This window comes from Piliocolobus tephrosceles, chromosome 1 (assembly GCF_002776525.5).
Source record: "Piliocolobus tephrosceles isolate RC106 chromosome 1, ASM277652v3, whole genome shotgun sequence".
Taxonomy (NCBI): Eukaryota; Metazoa; Chordata; class Mammalia; order Primates; family Cercopithecidae; genus Piliocolobus; species Piliocolobus tephrosceles.
The window spans coordinates 186,298,955-186,317,466 of NC_045434.1; the positions used below are offsets into that span (position 1 = coordinate 186,298,955).

The 18,512-nt window shown below is 55.9% G+C and overlaps 1 protein-coding gene across 1 annotated transcript in view; it reads left to right on the top strand.

Annotated features, from left to right (window-relative positions):
- Positions 1-1,371: 1,371 nt before the first annotated feature.
- Positions 1,372-18,512, top strand: part of COL8A2 (collagen type VIII alpha 2 chain) — a 33,616-nt gene continuing 16,475 nt past the window's right edge. The window contains exons 1-2 of the mRNA XM_023232266.3: positions 1,372-1,531; positions 12,409-12,453. The gene's annotated coding sequence lies outside the window, so the exon portion shown is untranslated. The remainder of the gene's footprint in view (positions 1,532-12,408; positions 12,454-18,512) is intronic.

The window sequence follows — 18,512 nt, forward strand, 5'->3', positions numbered from 1 at the left end:
ACACATGCACACACACGTACACACCCACCTACGTGCACACACACACACACAGGCAGGCGCACACACCCACGCCCACACCAACCTACATACACACACGCACACAGACACGCACACACACACCCACACCCCAGAGTCCTCTCCTGACCTCATCTCCCCTTCCCCCGCCCTTGCTGCCTCCCCCTTCCTCCCCTGCTGCCTGGCTACTGCCCCTACTCCCACCCCAACCTCCAACCCTTCATTGCTGTCCCTAAGGATCCTTCTGTGACAGCCCATCCTGTGGGCCTCCCTGGACTTCTAGAAGCACTCTGCCTTTGCCTGCTGGGCCACTGCTCTCCCGGTCCCTGCCACCTTCTAGTCTTCTTTGCCGACCCCTCTTCCTCTGCAGCCCTGTGAATGCCGATGAGTGTCCCGCCCGTGCCCTGCCCGCTTCCCTGGGCCCGCTCCTTACTCTATGGCATCAGTCGCCATCTGCAAACTGTGGACTCCTCCTCGCTCTCCCAGAACTCTCACCTCCCTTCCGGATCCGTGGAAGTCCCACAGGCTCATCCAACTCATTGCATCCGCCCTCCTCCTTCTGCTAGACCCCACCGCCCCCAGGCCTAGCCCAGAGCCTGTGCACTGTCCTTGACACTGCCTCTTCCTAGGCCCCTCGCCCAAACTCTGCCTAGTTCACCTCCTCACTCCCCTCACACCGGGACCTCCCTTCCCTTCCCCCTCGCTGTCCACCTCATGGGACCATGCCAGAGTATTCCCGCAGCCTCCTCCGTGTCCTGCCTCTATCTTCCTCCACACAGCTTCGGGCGGCGCTTTCCAAAACACAAATCTGACCACATGACTGCCCTGCTCCAGAGCCTTCCGTGACTCCCCATTTCCCGGGGACTAGGTCTGGCCAGCCTCAGCCTGCCCCGCCTGCCTCTGTGACCCCGGTTCAATGCCCTGAAGCCTGAATGTGCTGACCACTACTGGCCCCTGTGAGTCCTCCGGGCTCAGCCTACCGAGGTCACGTCTGCAGGCAGCCTTCTGGGGACTCCTTAGTGGGGGGCCGCCAGCCCGAGCTGCCCCTTCCCTGCAGGACCGCGCCTGGCCGTCCTTCTCAGCAGCCGCGTCCGTCCAGCCAGGCAGGTGGCCCCTCGAGGGCAGGGGCTCGCGGACTCCCCGGCGGCCGAGCCGCGGGTCAGGTGGACCGGGAGGGGTGGGGGCGGGCCGTCCGGGAGCGCGTGTGTGGCGGGGGCTCGGCGTGGGTGTCGGGGAGGGAGGCAGCCGTCCGAGGCCGCGCTGGGCCGGGCAGGGCGCGGGCCTTGGCCGTGGCTGTGGAAAGAGGAGGGCGGAGGCCCCGCCCCGACGCGCCCCTCCCGCTGCCCGCCCACTCCGGCAGCCGCGAGGGGCGGCCGGCAGAGCGACGCGGAACCCCGCCGGCGCGGACCCCGGACCCCGACGCCGCCCGCCCAGCCGCGGACGCCCCTGTCCGGAGCCCGCGCCGCCCGGGCCGCCCTCGAGGGCCGGGAGCGGCGCCCGGCGGCCGCGCCCGCAGGTAAAGGCGGGGAGGCGGGCACTGGGGCTCGGGTTGGGGGAATCCGAGGGCAGGACCTAGGCTGGGCTTCCCCCAGCACCATGCGGGACGCCAGGGCGGGCGCCTCGGACTCTGGGATGGGGACGCGGTGGGGGACTTGGGCCAGGGGGTCGCCTGAGGATGGGGGAGCCCATCCCGTTCCCTGCGCTCCGTTCCCTCCCAGGCAGGATCCCAGGAAAGCCCCCTCCTCCCTTCCTTTCCCACAAGTGAGGGCTCCAGCGTCAGACAGTGCCGGGAGGAACCCCCCGACGATGTGGCTCTGGGCGCCTCACCACCTCCCGGTCTCCCGTCCCACCTGTAAAGTGGGGATAAGAAGGCTGCCCTTGCAGGGTGATGGAGGAGAGAGGAGGGAGTGAGGGGCCTTAGCATCCTCCCTGCTCTCACTCCTGCCCCCATCTCTCTGCCATTGCTGATTTGCTGGAGACCTCCCAGTTATAAGGTTTTCCGCCTTAGCCCCCAAGTTCCTCCTATTCTAGGTGCCCTGTCAGTCCCCTTGCCCCAAATTGGAGACAGGTTCCCAGGAATGTCCCTGTCAGGGGCTCAGCATCCCCCCAGCTCCAGACTGAGACTTGCAGGGGGTGAGAGCCACTGCCTGGCCAAGAGGAAGTGGGATCCCAGGGCCCCAGAACAACCTCTCAGTGTCTCTGCCCTGGGTCTGGAGCCACCCTAGCCCCAGAAATCCTCCAGGTAGAGAAATGCTCTTCAGCCAGAGGGGCCCAGGAACGCCACTGCCATGGGGAAAACTTTGCTGGTTGTATGTGTGCGCACACGTGTGTGTGCCTGTGTGAGACCATGCTGGGTTCCCGACACAGACATGCGGCTGACCTCCTTAGGGGTGCCCGAGCAACCAGAAATCATTCCTCCCGTCTGCTGTCAGCACCTCTTGCTGAGGCTGGCAGCAGGGGCCCATCCACTCCTCTTAGCAGAGTCTCCTTAGCAAGGACAGCCTCCCAGCAGCTGTACTGGGCATTTGAAAGGTCTGGGGGCCGTGGAGCTGGATGGCTGGAGGGTCAGGCAGCCTGGGGTCCCTCTCTGGGGACTGAGCTAAGATCGACTGATCCTTTTACTGCCCCAAGCTGATGGGGCCTCAGGGCAGGAATTGTTGATCTCTGGACAGACACCATGGTTGGTGGTCTCGGTCAGGGCATAGGTGCCCTCATTGGCTTCCCACTGGACTGGTGAACACCTACAAACCCTTGGACACACAATGACCCCAGAGGATAATGAGGAGAAACCACAGACACACTCACCTAGCCACACACAGCCTTGAACCCTTCTGAGAGCCACCACGTCACACACCGACCCAAACATTTATTAGATTCATGCGGACACACTCCTCTACTGAAATATACACCACCACAAGACACAGGCAGACGCACGCACACACACCCAAACTCCTACAGACACATGGCAGGCCCCACGTGCCCCAGCCAGACATACTCAGACAGGACGGCACACACACACATACGCTCACGCCCAGACACGCTCACCAGGGTCTCTTTCTCTGGTTTCACTTGTCTACCGCAGTGAAAATGAGAATTTCCGCTCTTTGGCTCAGAGGAAGGGGAAAGAAAATATGGAAGTGAATGTGTCTGTTAGCAAGAAGGAGGAGAAAGATACTAAGCAGGGCTGTCAGCCTGAGCCCCTTTACTCCACTACCTTCTCTGCTCCTGCCTGAGTCAGAACAAAGGATGCACAGTCCCAGCTTCCTTGCCCTGCTGGCCCCCCAGCCCGCTCCAGAACTCTCAGTGGCAGGGATGGGACGCCTCTTATAGGGAAGTGGGGCCTCAGATGAGCTGGTCCCATCCGTGGCAGGAGGAAATTATAGTGTCGGGACAAAGGAACGGGAGAGACACAGCGGCCTCTCCTATGGGGTGTGGCTGTGGTTCCACGGTGCCCTACTAGGTACCCGAGGAGGGGCACCATGCAAGCTGAAGTGCAGATCAGGGAAGGTGGCACCTAAGAGATGATCTGGCCAGGGCTTTCAAGGATGATAATTTTGACAGGTGCAGGGGATGGAAAGGGTGAATGGGAGGGTGTTCCCGGCTGAGGGCACAGTTCGTGCAGAGGTGTGGAGAGGGAAGCTTCAAGGTTCTCTCAGGGACAGTGAATAATGGACACTGTTGGATCACACTGGGGAGCAGGAGGGACTCATGACTTTGAGGTCAGATTTCTAAGGGCCCTGTCCAGAGAAAGGGTGTGAGCTGCAAATGATAGAGTCTGGAAATCACTCTGGCTGCTCTGGGGAACAAGGATGAAGGGGGGATCTTCAAGGCAAGGGAGATCATGGAGGAGGCTAGGCAGAGTTTAAGGAGAAAGGTGACAGGGGATGAAGTGGGCGGTTACCATGGGGATGAGAGGAAGAAGTAGATGGAAAGGAGTAAGCCGGTTGGCAGTGGGGCCAGGAGCCTTGCACTAGATGGCTGTGGCCTGTCCCCAGAGAAGGCAGGTGCAGGCGAGATGTGGGTTTGGCCCTGAGGTCTGGTAAGTTGAGATGACTGGGAGCCGGGGACTGAGTGTAGCCTTGAAGCCTGGGTGAGTTTGTGAGGCCATATGTGGACACACATGTGCCCAAGTGCCAGTCATGGAAGTCTGGCTGCCAGAAAGAGAATTCCAGGCCCACTTTGTTCTGAGGGCATTTCCAGAGTGGGTGGAGTGTGGACAGCAGATCTTGAGTGAGGAAGCATGTGCTGTGTGGAGAGGAGCTGGCATTGGGAGTCAGACAGACTTAGGACTTCCCATCTGTGAGCCTCAGTTTCCACATCTCTAAAATGGGAATGCTGTACTTGTCTCCAGAGTTGTTTTGCCTGCAGAGAGGTGAGGAGTCGTCCCAGGTCACACGTGTGATGGGGGCGTAGCACCTAGATTGTCCGATCAGTGTCCATTCCACCTTTCTGGTTGGATCCTAGAAGTGGACTGGGGAGGACTGGCCCTGCTTCCATTCAGATTCTTGGGAAGTTCTGAACTGGAGGCTGACTGTCCCCATGCAGCCTGGATGGGCTGGGATTCCTGGCTCTTTTTTTTTTTTTTTTGAGACGGGGTCTCGCTCTGTTACCCAGGCTGGAGTGCAGTGGTGCGATCTCAGCTCACTGCAAGCTCTGCCTCCCAGGATCACGCCATTCTCCTGCCTCAGCCTCCTGAGTAGCTGGGACTACAGGTGCCGCCAACACGCCTGGCTAATTTTTTGTATTTTTAGTAGAGACGGGGTTTCACTGTGGTCTGGATCTCCTGACCTCATGATCCACCCGCCTTGGCCTCCCAAAGTGCTAGGATTACAGACATGAGCCACTGCGCCCATCCCTCCTGTCTCTTGAAGGGGAAGCGGTCACATGTGGGGGTGGCAGAGGGTTAGTGCCTCATGGGGAGAGCCAGGCGGCAAATGCTGGCCCGGCTCATGGATGGGGTTATGGAGACTCAGAGGGGAACTCACCTGAGGTCACACGGCAGCCAGTGGCAGAATCAAAACAGAGGCCAGGATCCCAGGCCCAGGTCCCCTTCCTCACAAAGGCTGCCCTCCCTCAAAGGACATGGAGCAGAGGGAACCTTGTCACTTGAGGTTCTGTGATTTCTTTCTTTTCTTTCTTTCCCTTCCTTCCCTTCTTTCCCTTCCTTCCCTTCCCTCCCTTTCTTTTCTTTCCTTTCCCTTCCTCCCTCCCTCCCTTCCTTCCTTCCTTGCTCCTTCCTTCCTTCCTCCTTCCTTCCTCTTTCTTTCTTTCTCTTTCTTTCTTTCTTTCTTTCTTTCTTTCTTTCTTTCTTTCTTTCTCTTTCTCTCTTTCTTTCTCTCTCTCTCTTTCCCCCTCTCTCTCTCTTTTTTCTTTTCTTTCTTTTTTTTTTTTTTGAGATGGAGTCTCGCTCTGTCGCCCAGGCTGGAGTGCAGTGGCCGGATCTCGGCTCACTGCAAGCTCTGCCTCCTGGGTTTACACCATTCTCCTGCCTCAGCCTCACGAGTAGCTGGGACTACAGGCACCTGCCACCTCGCCCAGCTAGTTTTTTTGTATTTTTTAGTAGAGACGGGGTTTCACCGTGTTCGCCAGGATGGTCTCGATCTCCTGACCTCGTGATCCGCCCGTCTCGGCCTCCCAAAGTGCTGGGATTACAGGCTTCAGCCACCGCGCCCGGCCTTCTTTTCTTTCTTGTCTGGCTCTTGTTGCCTAGGCTGGAGTGCAGTGGCGCAATCTTGGCTCACTGCAACCTCCACCTCCCAGGTTCTAGCCATTCTTCTGCCTCAGACTCCCTAGTAGCTGGGACTATAGGTGAGCCACCACCATGCCTGGCTAATTTTTGTATATTTAGTAGAGACGGGGTTTCACCACATTGGCCAAGCTGGTCTCAAACTCCTGAACTCATGATCCACCCGCCTTGGCCTCCCAAAGTCCTGGGATTATAGGAGTGAGCCACTGTGCCATGCCTGGTCTTTTTTTTTTTTTGATGGAGTCTCGCTCTGTTGCCCGGGCTGGAGTGCAGTGGCGCGATCTTGGCTCACTGCTATCTCCACCTCCTGGATTCAAGCGATTCTCCTGCCTCACCCTCCCGAATAACTGGGATTACAGGTGTGCGCCACCAGGCCCGGCTAATTTTTGTATTTTTAGTAGAGACAAGGTTTCACCATGTTGACCAGGCAGGTCTTGAACTCCTGACTTCAAGTGATCCACCCACCTTGGCCTTCCAAAGTGCTGGGATTATAGGTGTGAGCCACCATGCCTGGCCTTTCTTTCTTCCTTCCTTCCTTTCTCTCTTTCTTTTTTCTTTCTTTTTTTCTTTTTTTGAGATGGAGTCTTGCTCTGTCACCCAGGCTGGAGTGCAATGGCACCATCTTGGCTCACTGCACTCTGCCTGCCGGGTTCAAGGGATTCTCTTGCCATCTCGGTTCACTGCACTCTGCCTCCCGGGTTCAAGTGATTCTCTTGCCTCAGCCTCCTGAGTAGCTGCGATTACAGGCACGTGCCACCAAGCCTGGCTAATTTTTGCATTTTTAGTAGAGACGGGGTTTCACCATGTTGGTCAGGCTGGTCTTGAACTCCTGACCTTATGGTCTGCCCGCCTCGGCCTCCCGAAGTGCTGGGGTTACAGGCATGAGCCTTGCACCCGGCCTCTCTTTATTTATTTATTTTTTTGAGATGGAGTCTTTGTTGCCCAGGTAGGAGTGCAGTGGCGCAATCTCGGTTCACTGCAACCTCTGTCTTCCGGGTTCAAGCAATTCTCCTGCCTCAGCCTCCCGAGTAGCTGGGATTACAAGTGCGCATCATCATGTCCACTAATTTTTGTATCTTTAGTAGAGACGGGTTTTGCCATGTTGGTCAGGCTGGTCTTGAACTCCTGACCTCAAGTGATCCGCCCGCCTGAGCCTCCCAAAAGGAATGGAATTTTTTTTTTTTCTTTTTTTTGAGACGGAGTCTCGCTGTGTCGCCCAGGCTGGAGTGCAGCGGCCAGATCTCAGCTCACTGCAAGCTCCGCCTCCCGGGTTTACGCCATTCTCCCCCCTCAGCCTCCCGAGTAGCTGGGACTACAGGCGCCCGCCGCCATGGCCAGCTAGTTTTTTGTATTTTTTTAGTAGAGACGAGGTTTCACAGTGTTAGCCAGGATGGTCTCAATCTCCTGACCTTGTGATCCGCCCGTCTCGGCCTCCCAAAGTGCTGGGATTACAGGCTTGAGCCACCGCGCCTGGCCAGGAATGGAATCTTAATTGTCATACGTCTAAAGTGTGTGGGGCATTTTCGTAGCACAGGGAGTTTTTTGTGGAGGGGGAAAGGAGGAATAGCAGGTGAGAGGGTCAGGCCCAGAGAGAGCCCAGCACCGAGAGGGCTGGGATGGTATTTTATCTAGGAACCCTTGGTGGTCCCTGGTGGGTCCTGTGAGGGAGGGAAGCCTCTGTGAGGAAGCGGGGTCTGAGCCGGAGGTCCTGGCCTCTGGTCTCAATTCTGCCACTGGCTGCTGTGTGACCTCAGGAGAGTTTTCCTCTGAGTCTCTGTAACCCCATCCATGAGCTGGGTCAGCAGTGCCAGCCTGCCTCTGCTTACAGCTTATGGTGAGGAGAAACCTAGATTGCAGGGTAGAGGGGTCACTTCTCTCCTGAAAGATCCCAGGTGGCCAACACTTTGGTCTCCACACCCGTCCAGTGTCCACAGCCCCCACCACCCGGAAGTTCTCCTTTCTGGCTAGCCTCCTTCTTTCCCACTGTGCTGGCTGCCACCAAGCTCTGCGTGGGCACTCCAGGCCACGCTCCCTGACAGGCAACCACGGCTCTGCTCATGGCAAGCATTCTTTTCATAGTTCCTGGAGCACAGCAAATCCGGCTGCTTAGCCAGGAATGCAGCGCCCCCTCCTGCAGCGGCAGCAGGGGCTGGATTGTGGGTGGAACCCCTGGGGGTCAGGCAGGAGGGACTGAGGGGGTGCGGAGGACCGACCTCCACCCCAGTACACACCATGCCTCAGCTCGGGGGAGCCAGGAGGCTGTCCTCATCTTTGGACTTGCTCAGCTTGGGGCCAAGCTCTGGGACCGTCCTTCCCTGGCTAGAGGAACTTGGGCAAATGATGTCTCTCTGAGCCTCGGTTTCTGATCTGTAAAATCAAGTTTATAATACTAACCTCACAGGGCTGTTGAGAGGTGTCGTGGTTATTTTATTTATTTATTTATTTATTTATTTTTATTTTTATTTTTTTTTGAGACGGAGTTTTGCTCTTGTTGCCTAGGCTGGAGTGCAATGGCGCGATCTCGGCTCATTGTAACCTCTACCTCCCGGGTTCAAGCGATTCTCCTGCTTCAGCCTCCTAAGTAGCTGGGATTACAGGCATGTGCCACCATGCCTGGCTAATTTTTGTATTTTTAGCAGAGACGGGGTTTCTCCATGTTGGTCAGACTGGTCTCAAACTCCTGACCTCAGGTGATCTGCCCGCCTTGGCCTCCCAAAGTGCTGGGATTACAGGCATGAGCCCCCGCGCCTGGCCAGTGATTATATTTATAATAGGGCATATTTATTTAGCGTTCATATATGCCAAGCACTGCTCTGAGTCCATTACACAAAATTAACTTGTTTAATCCTCACAAATGCTCTGTGAAGCTGGGCTGGGCAGCTTTATATGGGCTGGGCAGAGCTGGGTTCAGATTCTACCCCCTTCACTTCCTAGCCTGGTTTACCTTGGAGAATGGATGTGACCTCTCTGGCACCTAGCGCTCTTCCTCAGTAAAACGGGACAGCAGTTCCAGCCTTCCAGGGTTACCGGAGTAAATAATACCTGGAGTTCCCAATTTATTGATGAAGAAGCTGAGGCCTAGATGGAGGTCTCATGCTAGTAAGAGCTAGGGCTGAGATAAGGATGCATGCAGCTGGGCTCCAAAGAGGTCCTCTTAATCTGACATGATTTTTAAAGAAAAATTTTTAGCCCAGAGCCGCCGTAGTAGGCGCTCAGAAATAGGAACCTCTCCCATGAGCCCCATCTCTGGCAGGAGCCAATTGTTCACCTCATGGCCATCAGCACCTCAGTCTGGAAAGTTGGAATGGGGAAGCGGGCCTGAGGCCCTGGCCAGCCTCCCTGGAACCCTGCAGCTCTCAGAAGCTGGTGGGGGGTGGGGGGTGGGGGGTGCAGACTGTCCCACCCACATCTGGTCTGGGATTTAGCCAACAGCAGCAGGCTCTGTGCAAAGGGGAGACGTCGCCAGGGGAGGGGCTCCAGGAGGGGATTAGGGAAGGCAGCTGGGGGTGGAGGTTAAGAACAGAGTCCTATTGAAGTCGGCTCAGGCACCGCCCTGACTTACCCGCTCACCCCCACTTCCTATTTGTAAGACCGAGGGGACCTTGGCCCACTGGAGCAGACTCCTGAGGCACCTGATAGTAGCTGCCCACTCTGCTCCCAGCCTTGCCTGTCCCTGGTACCATCTAGGTTGAGGCAGCACAGGTGGGGTAGAGCAGGAGTAGGGGGCAGGGCCCGTGGCTGAGGTCTTCAGGGAGCCCAGGTGTACAGGGCTTTAGCCACCTGGGGGCCAGGCAGAGCTGGGTTCGGATCCCACCTCCTTCACTTCCTAGCCTGGTTTCCTTAGAGAATGGATGTGACCTCTCTGGCACCTAGTGCTCCTCCTCAGTAAAATGGGACAGCAGTTCCAGCCTTCCAGGGTTCCAGGAGTCAGTAGTGCTGATGAGTGTGTCTAGTGCTATGTCCAGTGCATACAATGAACTTGGGATGCAGACACCATTGTTTTTTTTTTTTTTTTTTTAATGTGGGGCCGAGTCTCGCTCTGTCGCCCAGGCTGGAGTGCAGTGGCCGGATCTCAGCTCACTGCAAGCTCCGCCTCCCGGGTTTATGCCATTCTCCTGCCTCAGCCTCCCGAGTAGCTGGGACTACAGGCGCCTGCCACCTCGCCCGGCTAGTTTTTTGTATTTTTTAGTAGAGATGGGGTTTCACTATTTTAGCCAGGATGGTCTCGATCTCCTGACCTCGTGATCCGCCCGTCTCGGCCTCCCAAAGTGCTGGGATTACAGGCTTGAGCCACCGCGCCCGGCCGACACCATTGTTATTGACCATTAACATGGGGGAAGGGAATGGGGAAGCAGCTTTAGGTAGGACCTGCATCTCTGATCCTGATATTCAAGGCATTTCTCAGTCTGACCCCAGCCAGGTCTCCTCTCCTCAAATCATCTGTATGGCGAAGAGCCTAGGCTTTGGAGCCCACAGCCAGGGTTCAAATTCAGGTTCTACTTTTTTTTTTTTTTTAGGAGACAGGGGTATCACTGTGTTGCCCAGGCTGGACTCAAACTCCTGAGCTCAAGTGATTCTCCTGCCTTGGCCTCCCAAAGTGCTGGGATTACAGGCGTGAGCCACCGTGCCCAGCTCCAGGCTCTACTTTTCATGAGCTGTGTGACGTTGGGCCAGTTACTTAACCTCTCCAGCCCTTAGTTTTCTCATCTGTAAAAAGGCAAGATGAAATACTTTTGTCACTGGGTTTTTGTGAGTATTAAATGAGATAATTCATGAGAACACCCAGAACGGTACCTGGCACACAGTAGGTACACAATGAATATATGAATATTAGCTCTGATTAGTTAGTTCATGTGTTTGTTTATTTTATTTGGATTCTTTCCATCCCCCGAATATATTCAGGGCTTTTACACTCTCACACATGCTGTTCCCTTGGCCCAGGACTGATCACCTCTCCCCACCACCAACCAGTTAAATCCATGTTCATCCTTCAAAGCCCAGAGCCAACATAAGTCATTTCTTCTCCCAGAGTGTCATGGTATGGGGAGGGGGCTGGGGCCAGAGAAGCTGGGGCTAAGCTGAGCTGGAAGGTCTTCCTACCTGGGCTCCGTCATCCAGGGTGGCCCCATGACCCAGCTCCAGGGTCATAGTGTTCAGAGTGGCAGGATGGAGGCAGGGCTCAGCCGAGTTGGAGAGGAGGCCTAGGAGCTGCTGGCTCTGGCATCTGGCTGCTTGTGCAGCTACAGACAGGACTGGATGTCAGAGTTTCCATGGGAGCAGGCAGAGGCAAGCAAGCAGCTGTGGGAGAGAGTGACGCGGCCCACAGGCCTCCCTGCCAGGTGGGCTGGCTGAGCGTCCCCTCCCCATCTACCCCGGAGTCATGTCTGGGTCTGGACTTTAGCCCCGGATCCTCTGCATACAGCTATGTGACCTGGAGTAGGGCTTTTGTTAGATCCTGGCACCATGCCTGATTGAGGCAGAAATGGGGACCCAGCCATCCAGGGCTCTGACCACATCACTTTCCCAACTAAATAACCTTCAATGGCTCCCCATTGCTCTCCAGAGAAATGCAAGCATGGCATTCAGATTTCCTCACCATGTTGCCCCAGCCTCGCCGTCCCACAGCACTTCCGGACCTTCTCTGCATATTACTACCTGAAATTCCTTCTGCCACCTCGTCTGCCTTTCAGACTCCGATTCATCCTTCAGGACCCAGCTCCAGTGTCCCTTTCTCTATGAAGCCTTCAGGGGAAGCTTAAGGCGGCAGTGTTCCCTGCTTCATGCTCCCACAGCCCAGAGATCTTTGCCAATTGTGTGATGACCGCTTGTCTGATGCCCCCAGCCCTTCAGGACAAGGCAGGGCAGGGTATGGGGTTGAACCATTTCTGTGGTCGAACTATTTCTGTGGTCCATGGCCCAAGCTTGGGTCCTCCATATAGTAGAAGCTTCCCCAGCAGGGATCCTAACCCAAAGTAGGGGCCACCCCAAACCAGAGCGGACATATGAGAGGGACTTCTCCAGCACGGGAACCTGGGACACAGAAGGGGCGTCCTCAGTCTGGGCCCTAGGACAGGAGGAACTCCGTGAATCCAGGGCCAGGCACCCCCTGGGTATTGCTAAGTGTGCATTGAATGAATGGAGTCGTGGAGTATGAGGGCACAAACCCTGCTTCCCTCAGGGGAGGAGGGAACTGAGAAGAGACTGAGGTTGGGGCCGGGTTTCCAGCAGGGGGTTCTGGTAAGAAGCCCGGGGCAGGCACTGGTGTGGCTGTGGGTTAGGGCAGGAGGCTTCCCAGGCCCCTGATGTCATTGTCTCACACTGTTCCTCCTTTTTTTTTTGTCTAAACAGAGTCTTGCCCTGTCTCAAGAGTGCAGTGGTGCAATCATAGCTTACTGCAGCCTTGAACTCCTGGGCTCAAGCAATACCAGCCCCCTCAGCCTCCCAAGTAGCTGGGACTACAGGTGTGCACCATCATGCCCAGCTAATTTTAAAAAAATTTTTAGTAGAGACAATGTGTCCCTATATTGCCTAGGCTGGTCTCAAACTCCTGACTCAAGCAGTCTTCCCACCTTGGCCTCCCAAAGTTCTGGGATTATAAGCATGAGCCACTGCCCTGTGCCCTCACTGTTTCTCTTGTTCATCCTCAGGCCCTGCCTCTGCTGGGACCTTCCCAGGCCCCTCCGACCTGAAAGGTAAGCTAGGTTTGGGGATGGGGTTTTCTGATATCCCAGGCCGGATGAGGCCTGTGTTCATTGCTGTCTAACCTCACTCCCTCCTGCTGCACCGGAAGCCCTCCCAGGCCCAGGGTGTCCAGTGAGCCACCCTTTTTGCAGGTGACCTCAGCTCCCTGCAGCCTGGGCTTTAAAACCCTGGCCCAACTCGGAAGCAGCTTTTTCTCATTTGTGAATTATTTCGCCTGGCTCCTTGGCGGGGCCGTGTTTGCTTGGCCCAGCCTGGGTGCAGTGGCCTGGCTGTGCTCCCGCCGGGCCCCCTCCCTACCCAGCCCAGCCCCTCCTGTAGCTGCTGCCGCCGCCACCACGCAGGGTAGCCGCAGAGGCCCAGGAATCTTGGCAGGCGTGGGGAGGCAGCGGGCGGCGGGTGGCGCTCCGGAAAAGGCTGCAAATGCGAACCAGAAGGTGAGGGATTGGAGGCTGAGGAGGCCCCGCCTGCCCCTGCCTGAGGCCTGGGGGTGGCTGGGTCTGTGGGGGCCCTCGGATGTCCAGTTCCCATCAGAAGCTCAAGGCCTCTGCCGGGAGGCAAGCGACGGCCCCAGCTGAGGCCCGAGTCCCTGGGTGGGGAAGGACCAGCTGCCTGGCTCCCTGCCTGAGGGTACATGGTTGCCCTGGGGCCTGCCCACTGCCAGGCCTCTTCTATTACCTCTGCCCCTGCCGTGCTGTTCTTACCTTCCTGGGCACTTTGTTGTCCCGAGATGCTCCTCCCTAGGGTAGCAGCAGAGAACCTAGACTCAGAGATGGGCAGAGGCCAGGGGCTTGGTCACCTGCAGGAGGGAGGTTCGGTTCAAGACCCCTCCAGCCCAGAACTAAGAAGGACTCAGGAAGAGCAACAAAGAGAAAGCGGCCCTGCGATAAGCCACCCAAGGGCTTGGCAGGATGAGGGAGGTGGGTTTGTCAGAGGCCTGGACCTGGAGTCCCCGGGCTACAGGCTTCACTGAACACATGCCCTGTGCCCGCCTCAGGCAGGAGGCAGGTGGGGGTGGGGAAGAGGTGCTTTCATGCAGGTGGGTGCCCAGGAGAAGGAGCTGTTCTGCCTGAGGGAGGCAGGGAAGGCTGCTTGGAGGAGGAGGCATTTGAACTGGGTCTTAAATGAGGACTAATATGTTTCCATGGAGGCAAAAGGTAGAAAGAGCAACCCAGCAGAGAGGATCACGCAGGAAAAGGCAGGGACGGGGAGGCAGTGAGACGTCTGGGGTGTCTGGATCCTAGAGTGTTGGGGGAGGAGCCCAGGGCTGTGGTGGGCTCCTTTCACTCTCTAAATGTAGGCATGTTCCCCAAGGGGGAGTCCATGGGCCTCTTCCAGGCTGCAGCAACCCCACCAATGAACCTGTAGTTTTTTTTTTTTTTTTTTTTTTTGAGATGGAGTCTTGCTCTGTCGCCCAGGCTGGAGTGCAGTGGTGCTATCTCGGCTCACTGCAAGCTCCGCCTCCCAGGTTCATGCCATTCTCCTGCCTCAGCCTCCCAGGTTGCTGGGACTACAGGCGCCTGCCACCATACCTGGCTAACTTTTTGTATTTTTAGTAGAGACAGGGTTTCACTGTGTTAGCCAGGATGGTCTTGATCTCCTAACCTTGTGATCTGCCTGCCTCAGCCTTCCAAAGTGCTGGGATTACAGGCGTGAGTGAGCCACCGCACCCAGCCACGAACCTGTATTTTTACCTCTGGCCCATGTCTCTCTCCTGAGTTCCAGAGCCCCAGGTTCACTGCTCCTTGGATGCCCCCCTACCCTGGAAACCTTCCTCATCCAGTCATTTGCTCTGATTCCGGCTCGGACTGTCCCACCGCCACCTGCCCGCGTGGGCCTGTTGAACTCTGAGTTCTCCTTCAAGCCTCTTTATGCTACTTCTGAAACTGAGGCCACTTGTGGTCTGGGAGCCTCACTTGCAGGGATGACAGATGTTGGGACTGTTAGTGGAACTGAAGTCTGGTAGGGCAGACCAGGTGGGCAGAAGGCAGCACTTCTCTCCCGCCTTCAACCTGGGTGAGAAGGTGGCCCCCAGGGAGCCCTGCCCTGATCTGGCCACCTCCCTCCACCCTCCAGCTCCCAGATTCCAGGCTCCTCTTTGGCTTTGGGGCAGTCCTCATCTGCACAGCAGACAGAGAGCTCAGCTCATGGGCTGGACCCCCCCCAAGTCCCTTCCCAGACCTCGCGGAGCTGCTCAGGCATTGTCCAGGGAGGTCAGACCCAGACCTGACATTAATACCAGCAGGTGTGGACTGTCAGTGCTGGCCTTCCCAAGGGTCCCGTCCAGTGACCAACAGCTAGAGATTTACAGAGCCTGGAACCCAGAAAGGGACCTAGGCACAGGACATGGTAGAGGACAGAGAAGGTCAGTGACAGAGATGGGTGGACAGGTGGGATAGTGGTACAGAGACAGGAGAGAGACACACACAGAGAGATGCTGGAGACACACAGGAGGCAAAGGCCTGGGTTCAGTGACACGGAGCCATGGAAGGAGGGACACGGAGGGCGCAGCACACTCTCTGGTGGTCCCTGCATTGAGCTGGTCCCTGGCCCTCTCCTTACCCACATGACTTAGAGCCAGAGTGTGTGCCTCCAAACGTGACCTCAGGGCTTTGCTGGGCTCCACATCCATCTCTCTACCCCTCCTTCCTGACCGGTCCACATTCTACTGAGTCTAAAGCATGCCTCCTCCTCCAGGAAGCCATGTGAATTGCAGAATAACGTGGACTTTATCCTGCTGGTACCAGGAAGCCACTGGAAAATCCAGAGCAGGGGAGAGCCATGGGCAGAACCGTGCCAACGTGTGGCTCACAGGCAGCGTCAGCATCCCCTGGGAGCTCGTTAGAGAGGCAGATGTTGGGCCCTATCCCACACCTACCGAATCGGGATGGGGCCTGCATGGTGATAGGCTGTCCCAGTCATCTGGATGCAGCCCATGGTGTTAGAAGCCTTGTGGGAGTCTCCATAGGCTATGTTGAGAAAACAGAGAGAAGCTAGGGCTGGGGGACTGGGTGAGAGACTTTTATGATCATCCAGGAGAGAATGTGGTCACTTAATTTAACACACTTTTACTTAGTGACAGGGATGTGCCAGGCACTGGGCTGAGTTTTGGGAGAAGACAAGGTCTGCATTAGGGTGAGACTGTGGGAAAGGAGGGGAAGGAACAGAAGTGAGAGAAATAGAAGAGGCAGAGTCCACAGGATAAGGCTGGAAGTTTGGGGGAAAGGAAGAGAGATGTCACGTACAGTTGTGCAGGTTGGCTACTGTACAAGGGCATTCAAGAAAGGTGATGAGTAGGAGTTGAGTTGGCTGAAAAGAAGGATACACCAAGGCATAGAGGGTTTCCTGTAAGGAAGGAGGGTCAGAAGTAATGTTTACTATTTTTTTTTTTTTTTGAGACGGAGTCTGGCTCTGTTGCCCAGGTTGGAGTGCAGTGGCCGGATCTCAGCTCACTGCAAGCTCCGCCTCCCGGGCTTACACCATTCTCCTGCCTCAGCCTCCCGAGTAGCTGGGACTACAGGTGCCTGCCACGTCGCCCGGCTAGTTTTTTGTATTTTTTTTTAGTAGAGATGGGGTTTCAACGTGTTAGCCAGGATGGTCTCGGTCTCCTGACCTCGTGATCTGCCCATCTCGGCCTCCCAAAGTGCTGGGATTACAGGCTTGAGCCACCGCGCCCAGCTGTGATGTTTACTCTTAAAACAAAAATAAACAACAACAAAAGTGATGCTCAGATTTTTGGTCTTGGCACCTGGGGGTACAGGGCACTTGGGTTGGGGAGAAACAGATAATGAGGGAAAAAATCATGACAGCAATTTGGGTGGGATCTCTGAGGGACAGCCTGGGGACATGCTCGGCTGATAGTTGAACACAAGAGTCTGAGACTTAGTTAGGAAGCCGAGGTGGGAGTATCACTTGAGCCCAGGAGTTCTCGAGTAGCCTGGGCAACATGGCAAGACCCTGTCTCTTTAAAATCTTAAAAATTAGTCCAGTGTGGTGGCTTACACCTGTAGTCCCAGCTACTTGGGAGGCTGAGACAAGAGGATGGCTTGAACCCAAGAGTTTGAGGCTGCAGTGAGCTGTGGTCACACCACTGCACTCCAGCCTGGGCGACAGAGCAGACTGTTTCCAAAAAAAAAAAAAATGCTTAGGGGAGACATCATGTTAGCTGGAGACAGAGGTGGGAGTCCTCGGTGATGGAGTTGGCGCTGTGGGAACTGGTGGGAGCTGGACACTATAGGAGAAACATCCAGAGAGAAGAGATGAAGCCTGAGCCAGCTCCTTGGGCAAGCCTGGGTCTGCAGAGTGGGCAGATAAGATTCTGAGGAGGAGCTTTTCAAAGAAGGAGAAGAGCAGGGTGACAAGGTGGAGCACCCCGAGGTGAGAGGGTGGAGGGGAGTGAGTGGGGCCTGAGGGTGGAGAACGTCCTTGCAGGAGGCTTGGCTGAGAAGGGCTGGGGAGTGATGAAGGTGGCTGGGGAGGGGTCAGGCCTGTGCGGACATGTGGATGGAGAGGCTGGAGACTAGGGGGTGAGGGCAGGCAATGGCACACAGTGAGAGGCCCCTGAGGAAGAGGTGTGGAAGGGCCTGGGCCTTGCTTTTTCTTCCGAGATTCAGGAAAGGAGGATGGGAAAGGGCTCCCCAGTTTCTACCAGCTGGAAGAGTAGTGGGGCTCAGGAACCCTGGAGAAGTCTGGAGCTGCCCAGCTGGGCAGTTGGGGTGGGTGTTATGCCCAGGGGGTGAGGAGGGTTCCTCTGCTCCTCCCCAAGGTCCATAACTTAGTCCTAGTCCTGAGCAGGCTTGGTGGCCCCTGGTCAGTTTCATCTCACGAATGGTCGGGGAAAAGGTCAAGAAAGCCAGAAAATTGACTTTAGAAGTTTATTTTATAGGCCAGGCATGGCGGCTCACACCTATAATCCCAGCACTTTGGAAGGCCGAGGCAGGTGGATCACTTGAGGTCAGGAGTTCAAGATCAACCTGACCAACATGGTGAAACCCCATCTCTACTAAACATACAAAAATTAGCTGGGTATGGCGGTGCACCCAGCTGTAACCCCAGCTACTCGGGAGGCTGATGCAGGAGAAATGCTTAAACTCAGGAGATGGAGGCTCCAGTGAGCCAAGATCTCATCGCTGTACTCCAGCCTGGGTGACAGAGTGAGACTCCATCTCAAAAAAAAAAAAAAGTTCATTTTACAAGATCCTGACCTTTGGCAGCAAGTAACCTGAGCTTTTGAAGAGATGAAGGAAAGAAGTTGCTTTGCAGCAGGATGAATTGAAGTTAGAGTGAAGAGAGGACTTCCAGGCCATCAGGGTAGCAAGATAGGGCAGCACACATGGAGGGGCTGGTGGCTTAGATCATCTCAGTTAATCCTTTTTTTTTTCTTCTTTTAAATGAGAGCAAGCTTATTAAGAAAGTAAAGGAATAGGCCTGGCGTGATGGCTTATGCCTGTAATCCCAGCACTTTGGGAGACCGAGGCGGGCAGATCTTGAGGTCAGGAGATCGAGACCATCCTGGCTAACCCGGTGAAACCCCATCTCTACTAATAATACAAAAAGAAATTAGCTAGGTGTGGTGGCAGGTGGCTGTAGTCCCAGCTACTCGAGGGGCTGAGGCAGGAGAATGGCGTGAACCCGGGAGGTGGAGCTTACAGGGAGTCAAGATCACAGCACTGCACTCCAGTCTGGGCAACAGAGCGAGACTCCGTCTCCAACAACAACAACAACAACAAAAAAGTAAAGGAATAAAAAGAGTGGTTACTCCAAGGCCAGGCGCGGTGGCTCACACCTGCAATCCCAGCACTTTGGGAGGGTGAGGCGTGCGGATCACGAGGTCAAGAGATGAGACCATCCTGGACAACATGGTGAAACCCCGTCTCTACTAAAAATACAAAAATTAGCTGGGTGTGGTGGCAGGTGCCTGTAGTCCCAGCTATTCAGGAGGCTGAGGCAGGAGAATCACTTGAACCTGGAAGGCGGAGGTTGCAGTGAGCTGAGATCGTGCCACTGCACTCCAGCCTGGCTCCGTCTCAAAAGAAAAAAAAAAAGAGTGGTT